The sequence below is a fragment of the Thrips palmi genome, unplaced genomic scaffold (genome assembly GCF_012932325.1).
Source record: "Thrips palmi isolate BJ-2018 unplaced genomic scaffold, TpBJ-2018v1 HiC_scaffold_8, whole genome shotgun sequence".
NCBI classification, from domain to species: Eukaryota; Metazoa; Arthropoda; class Insecta; order Thysanoptera; family Thripidae; genus Thrips; species Thrips palmi.
The window spans coordinates 5,231,537-5,239,751 of NW_023144635.1; positions in this window are offsets into that span (position 1 = coordinate 5,231,537).

Below are 8,215 nucleotides of genomic sequence, written 5' to 3' on the forward strand. Positions count from 1 at the left end.
AGCGCAGCAGGGCGCCATATATGCCCGATTGTGGGGGCAAACTGCAGTTGTCGCGAGTTGACAACATCACACAGACGCACGGACACGGCGACAGACTTCTTAACAGCCTCCATTCACAACGCTCCCTTTTCGACGCTTTCTCCTCCGAGGGCCCGGCGCCCTTGTTCCAGATAGCTCCGTCACTGTATTGTCACCGCTTCTTTCCGCCCCGTCGTTTAATTGCGTTGCCTGTAGGAGGCCTTCTCGCTCGGCCGGCAGCAGGTGGAGCCGAAACAGACAGTCTCAAAGCCCCTGGCGTCTTGCACGGCCTTGGCCGATGGCGAGCTGCGCACTGGAAACCCTAGACCCGCCCCGGATGAGCTGAGGACGATGAGATATACGGCCACTACGCACTTTCCCAGGCCTTGAGGATGCCCACCATGGTCACGTGCAGAAGACGGCCGACCACAAGGCACTTTATCACAGAAAAATTGTCCTTAATATCTTTTTACCCTTTCCGGCAGAGGAACTGCCAATGATATCCAAACGTTAAAAAAACAATACGTCGGCGGGGTTTGACGGTTTGACTGCCGGGGGACGAGACCAGATACGACGGCCGTCCGTCGTCGGCTTTTATTGTTGTGGCGTTGACGACCGCCCCCTGGGCACCCTAGGGCACCCCCGGCGGGGATGCGCGGCTTTAACGGCTTTCTCAAACAAAGACAGCGGCGTCCTATTGACAGAAGTCGCCCCACAATTTTCCGCCTCCTTGCCGCCGAGGCGCGCCGTCCCGGAAGTGGACACTGGCGGGTCCGTTTACGCGGTAATTTCAAGCAAGCCGACCCGGAAGGAAGCCGCTTTACTTCCGCCGGACACGACTGCATATTCAGCGCGGCACTAAATCGCGCGGGGGCTCAGCAAGCGGCACTGCCAGTTTCTTGCGGCACAATTACCGACTACACGGAGAGCGCGGGGGCGTCGCTGTCGCGCACCGCGGCCGCCTTCATCCCCGCAAAGCCCTTCTGGGGCCGAGCCAGGCCGAGGTGAACGTCCCACTTTGAAAATATAACGGTGCCGCGATGCACTCCGCCGCAGAGCCAAGTTACGCCCTTTAGTGCGCCGTAAAGCCCCTCCACTTGTCCCTCCTCCGGACGACGGCGCCCTCCTTCGCCCCCTCCACCGCCACCTCACCGCCAAACACTACTGCCAATTGGATTGGGAACAGCGTCGCGCGGCAGCAGAGCTCAAAAGAGGTGTGGGCGAAAAGCCAATTTCCACGCGGTAAAAATTTGCTGCCAGACAAAACCACGCGAGGGGGGAAATAAGTCTCTTCTTAAAAATAAAATGAAACAAACTAGTTAGTCTGTTTCCGCGACAAGCGCCTGCCAGACAGGCAAAATCCGACGGGTCGCACATGGGAGCGCAGCGGGCTGCCTACCCGCTCTATTGCAGGCGTTCGGGACTGGCTGTTTCTTCGCCTTGTCTCGAATCACCACCCGTTTCATGTCGGGCCGGGAAAACCGTGCCACCAGCAGGCAGACTCCACGCGGTTTCGGCCGCCGAGACCCACGCCGCACCAGCGACAGCACCAGCGACAGAACTGGGTTGGTTATCCCGGGTCGCGTTCCGTGCCGTCACGCAGCTCGGCCGGGCAGCAGACAGATTCGTCACTCTCTCTCGCACTGATGGGGCGTTCCGTGGGGGAGCAAGAGGAACAGAGCAAGGGAAAACCGACTCCCGGAATCGGGCCCAGCCACGCCGACACGCTGGCCCACACCGGAGTCCATCACCTTCCAGCCCTCGTTAGGACCGCCGTCAAGTGCAGCCAACGAAGGCCATTATTTCCCGCCACGCCCTGTTTTCACTTTTTTGGCGAGGGTACGGCGGAGAGGGAGACGCACGCCGGGCAAGCGGGCGCCGCGAGCGCTGCAGAAGAAGTCAATTTAAAATCACGACGTCACACCGCCGACCCGGAGAGCCGTCCGGTGAAATGACGGAGTCAGAGGTTCGATTCCCGGTCAAGTGTGATGGCGCGATCGTGATCCCCGCCCCCTGCACTGCACACGCTTTTGAAAAGAGAGCGCGCAACGAATGGAAAAGGCCGGCACCTCGTTGCTCAGTCACGGGGCATCGCTGACGTCATCTTGACTGCTTGTTGTCGTCGTCTGCTTGTTTTGTCGCGGAAACGGAGCCGGCGGGGTCGGGTCGCGCTCGCAAGCCGCTAATAGTGATCAGTGGCGGTACAATGGCGGGCGGCGCGGTCGTCGGAACCAGGTCAGCGTCAGCTTCGGCCTCTGCTTGCGCGCTTCCGCGCTTCCGCCTCCAGTCGATCACGCCGGACCGCTAAATCATCGCACAACAGGTAGCGAGAAGTGGGCCACAGACTCCGCGCAGGCCTGCCCGGCCTGCCTGCCGCGGCGTGGCCTTGGCGATCGCCACACTGGCGGGGCGTGCCAGGCCAACGCGGAAGCGGCCGTGGAGAGCAACTTTGAGGACAATGGATATTCACGAGGCCAGGCCCAACCAGGCCCGACCGCGGCCTCGCGTCCTGGCTTTTGGGAGTACACAAGCCGGAAGCGGCGGGAAACAGGCCCTATTCGTCACCGGGCGTGCCTGCCGCCGGCACCATCCCCTTGCTCAAGCCCAGCCGGGCCGGCCGGCGAGACGACGTGCGTTGTGGCCGCGGGGCACATCACGCCAGAAGTAGGCCAGCCAGGCAGACAGCCAGCAGGTGATATATTTTGGCCCCGATTCGGACCGCCCGTCTATCCGATCGGATTGAGTTATGGCCCGGCGATAAGAAAGACCGAGCGAGACTCCACGTGTTGTTGCAAGTTACACGCCCGTGCGAATCACAACGCACGACGCGGCCAACGCGGACTGGGCCCGGCACCAATTCGCTCGCTCGCAGCTTTTTAAATCCGGAACCGGAAGCTGGCTTCAGCGGCCTGCTGGATGCAGACCGATGCAGCCTAGTGGGGGTGAGGCAAACATGGCCCTCGCATCCCAGCGACACGCTTGGCGGGGGGGGGAGAGAGAGAGAGAGAGAGAGAGAGAGAGAGAGAGAGAGAGAGAGAGAGAGAGAGAGAGAGAGAGAGACTGTGTGCCCAATCTCGGCTCGCCGAGTGCCGTCTGGTGTGCGGCTGACGCCGTCGGTTTGTCATCCTCAGAGGCCCGCCGCCCCACTCACGTCGCGCTCACCGCAACAGGAGGATCAAAATCAAAACCAGAGCGCAAAGAGAAAATAAGTAGGGAAGAGGGAGAAAAAAAAGCACACAGCAGCAGTGCGTCGACCCGGAAGGCCGACACACGGCCGTGACGCAAGCGCGCCAAGCGTGCCGGGCGTGGGCGGAAAATAATCCCAAATTCGATTCCGCTTTTCGTAGCAACAGCAGCCCTATATAGCGGCAGGGGTGGAAATTAGGAGGGGCTGGGGCTAGAGGATGCGGCGGAGCCTGGCGGAGCTCAGGGACTCGGGACTGCCTCACGACGGGGCTTTGACCCAGAGCCCGGCGACACGGCCAGGGCGGGCCATCAAGCCACCGCAACACACAGCCTCTCTCTCGCGTTCGTGGAGTGGCCCGTGTGGCTGCGAGAGAGACAGACAGTGATTCATCGGCAATGGGCGTTTGCAAATCAAAGGCCCTCATCGTCACACTCGGCGTGATGGACGGCACGCCTTCCGGCTGGCTGCGCGCCGCCACGCCTGTCTCATTTCGGGCCTCATCCCGAGGGGCGTCGCTCTGTCCCTCTCGCACTCGTGGGGCGTCCCCTGTGGGTGCGAGTGAGACAGAGCGACGCCGCTCAGTCTGCTGGCGGTGCCTGGCTGCACATAAAGGATGGCCCGGCCTATTGGCAGTTCCGCCCTGCCAACGACCCTGGCGGCCTTCGCGGCCTTCGAGGCCTTCACAGTGGAGGCGCCGCGTAACGTACTCGAGCTTTGCATCCAAGGGGCGCGGCATGGTCGCTTCCGCGTCCGCCCTGCCGAGCAGGCATTTTTCGTTCCGCAAAAGGGGAGCAAATGTGACGTCGAACCAAGGCCAGCTCCTCGCGTTCTGTTTCGAATTCGTAGAGTACAGTTGCTTTTTATTCTTCTCATCCTTACGAAATGGGAGCCGTTTTCTGGTTTTACTTTCCTTGACAACATGTAGCAGGGTGACGGTTTTACTTACCATTGTGAATTGTAGTTAATAATTGAGTTAACTTACCATTTAGCATTTTAGATTCCCACTTATGTTATTACTTACCTTTCATAATTATTACTTACCTTACGATTGTTACATTATTACTTACCTGCAGATTGCCTGAATTTCAGATTTTTGACGTGTGGTAGACGTTTATCTCATCTTCAAAAATGGTGAATCCCCAGTCGATTCCTAATCGTCGCTTCGGCCGTCGGGCGCGAAGGCGTAAGTCACGTAGGAATCCCTTTGAAAAACGCTGTTCTGTCCGCTGGCCACCCACTTGCGCTGCGCGGCCCCGACTCGACTCCGCCATCCCGGTCGTCTGGCGCCTCGTCTTTTCTCCAGCAAGTCCCTCTTTACTGGCGGCGGCATTGACCCCGCCGCGTGACGCAACGCCACGCCGCGCGGCGGCTTATTGCACCCATTACTCAAACGGCTCCATTTGCAGGCAGAGAGACACGCAGCGACACGCCGCTAACTTATTGCCTGTTTACTATGACCACGCATTCATTCATCATTTATTCCCGCGCGCCGTTGTCTCTATCGGACAGCCATAGCGATGCCGAACCGTCGCGGTCTCCGTCGCACTCATGGGGCTCTCCGTGCGGGTGCGAGAGAGACAGAACGACCGCGGCAGCGTCGCCGCCGCGGTGGCCGAGCCAGCGAGCCAACGAAGCCAGGGTCGTATAATCCGACAGACACGCGACAAAGTTGGGCCGAGCGTCGTCCGGGTCGTTGGCTGCGCGAACCTTCGGCTCCTTCTTTTGTCAGCCGTCACGCCGGTGTCCGGGACCGTCCGGGACCGTCCGGGACTCGCCGAACGGCCTTGAACCCGTTCGGGAAAGCGCCGAGTTGGCAGCCAGACAATAATGCCCTTAGCAGAAGTAGTTAGTACTGCTGGCTCCGGCACAAAGTGGCCGACCGATGTGACGTCAGACGCCGCCGCCGTCCCGCCCCGCGCCGACGGCCAAGTCGCCTTCGCTGCCTTTCTTTTTCTCAAGTTTTCGCCGCGGTGAATTTCAAAACAGTCGCGAAAATATGCGCACAAGCAAACGGTCACACACAGCCGGCGCGCTCCGGCCTGGCTGAAAGTGGGCCTGGACCTGGTTCTGGCTGCCATTAATTCGCATTTCGGCCACGTCGGCGCGTGAGGGCTGCGATGGCCCACTCCCCCGCCAGCCTCCAATAAGGGCGCACTTCCTGGTTGCGGACCCGGCCCCGCCCCGCCCCGCCCCGCGCGCCCCGCCCCGCGCCCAGTGCGTGAGCCGCGTGAGCCGGGTGAGCCGGCCGGCGTCGCGAAGTGGGTCGCTGGGGCGCGGGGGAGCGGAGAGCGGAGCCGAGCCGGCCCCCAGCCCCGCCACCACTGGACCGAATCACGATGCCACACGCACGCACCCACACACTCACACACACTAACACGCACATACAATTCAGGGTAATTCCCGCCCGGCCTCAGAGCGGCTCGTGACGACACAGCAAAACGGCTCAAGTTTGAATGGCCGCCGCGATGCGACCTGGATGCGCGATATAAATATAAAGTGTGTTTGTGTGTGTGTCCGTGCTTGTGAGTGTGTGTTTTGGGCGCGCAAAGGTTTGCCGTCGCTCGCGGCGAGGCGGTTGCAATCTTGCGGGACGCCGTGCTGCGCCGCGCCTTGCCGCGCCGCGCCTCGCTTTCCGAGAAGGAGGAAAGGAAAAATGACACCAGGGGAAATTGGTAGGCTCGGGGCGGTCGGTCGTCACCGCGTCGCCGCGTCGGCACCGGAACGCGGTGAGAGCCCTGCTGCCCCGCGCCTCGCCGCGTGACGTCATCCCCCGCCAACCGGTACCGTCTACAAAGGAAAGGCGCGGGCGGGGCGACTCCAACAGCCCTCGGGCCGCGGCGCGCTCACGACAGACTGGCACACTGTACTGCCGTGCTGTATGTGTATGTTGCTTCTAATTATCCGATTTACTTGCTTAATACTTTATGTTCCCCTCACAAGTCGCACTATCATGCCATCACGCTTCGCCACTCGCCATGCTACCTGCCTCTGCCTGCCGGCGTGGCTGCACGTGGCTGCACGTGGCGCGTAGTCTGGCGAGCCCGGGGCAAAGGTCCCTCCTCGCCGCGCTGCGTCGCCGCCACGCCGTGCCGTGCCACGCCGCGCCGCACCACGCGACAAGCGGAACGTGCTCGGGGGCGGCAACTAATTGGAACTTCGAAACTGCGCTGCAAATTGGAGGGGGAGGGGATGCGCGCGCCGCCGTTCTGCATTTTCTTTTTGGCGCTGTCGACTGTTGTAAGCTGCTCCCCCGCCAGCGCGCGACGCCGAATTCACTGATCGCTTCATGCGGCCACAGAGTCGCCCTCGCCGACGACGACAAAGACGCAGCAGCACAATGCCACGACAAGCCGTGACAGCCATCGGTGGCCATCGGCGGCCTCGTAGAAAGTTTGGGCCGACCTCGTAATTCGGCGTTGGCAGAGGCTTCGCAAGGCCGGCACGGCGCTGCGGTCCCCGTCCCGTTTTACGACGCGGCGGCCGGAAGTCCCTTCATTCCGCATTCACCGCCGAGACGGCCGTCTGGACCTTCTGCTGCGCCGGCCGTCTGGCGGTCGACGGCCGCTAATAGCCGACGATCATCCCCCAAGGCCGTTTCACGGCCGTGATCATGGCGGCGGCGGCCACCACGTCACTGATGGGACGTCCCGTGTAGGTGCGCGAGAGAAAGTCAGATGGCCGTGGTGAGAGAGAGAGAGAGAGAGAGAGAGAGAGAGAGAGAGAGAGAGAGAGAGAGAGAGAGAGAGAGAAAGTCCGAGGGCGGCACAGCGCGGCCACTCTTTAGCTGCTAATGTCGCGGTCGCCGCCGACGCCGTGCCCGGGCCGCCTGCGAACCAGCGCCTAGGCAACGAGGGGACACGGCTGTTGCGCGGGCTGCATGCCTGCGAGGCGCCCTATTGGCCGGGGAGCGTCTGGCAGTCTAGCAGCCCGACGTCCGGCCAACATTTCACGCCCAAGCCGCCTCGCAGCGCCCTGGAGAGACGCCGCGCGCACCGGGGGCAGCCCCTCGGCCGCGGGGTAGCCACGCCGCCCCAGGCGCGGCGCGCGCGGCGGGGTAGCGCCACTGGAACTACCCCCCAGCGCGCCCGGCGTGGCGTATCGCCGCGGGTGCGGGGCAGACAGTCTGTCCTCTCTGGTGCGGGGTAGCGCCAGCGAGGTGAACCAGGGCACGGCCCAGGACGACGGGGCGGCGCCCAGGACCCCGCCGAAGAGAAGGTCAATGAGGGAGACACGACACGAGACACGACGGCGCAGTCGCACTGCCACGCAGTGGAACACTGCTACATTGGAACAGCCCGATGACCGGCCGGCAGTGTAGGAGCTCAAGGTCGCGTCAAGCTGCCGAGCCGTGCATTCGCGAAGCGACAAGCTGCCACTCCGTCACTGGCCTCGCTTGCACGTCCTCAGAGAACGAATCGATGCGCGCACCTTCATTACTCGGCCAAGCGGTTCCGGACAGTCGCTCTGTCTCGCTCGCACCCGAGCGGGGCGCGCCGCCAGTGCGACAGAGACGGAGCGCCGGCCTGCCGTGCCAGTGTCTCCATCAGCCGGCCGGCTGCCCGCAGCGCGCAGCTCGGCGCAGCGCACCCATCGGCACGCCAACACCGCTGCAGACTGACTCCGAGGGTCGTCGCCGTGTCCCTCTCGCACTCACGGGGCGTCGCCGCGAGAGAGACAGTGCGACGAAAACGACCCTCGGAATCAGGGTGCTGGCTGGTGGCGGGCCGCTCGCGGGCTAGTCGCCCCGATTCAATAACCACCACCGCGCGCGCGGCGGGCCCGCCGACGACCCGTCGTTAGCGCCGTCCCCCGGGGCACGGCGTCGACGCTGGGCCGGCGTCCACCTGGACAGCGGTGCACGCGGCGCCCCGAGCAGCGCCCCGAGCCGCGGCCCGCAGTCACGTTCTGAGCAGCCCTCTGAGGCGGGCCGCACTCGGGCAGAAAAACACGGATAACGAAGTCGTCACCCACCGTCCCCTCGCCAAGGGCAACACGACCCTCTGGCCGACT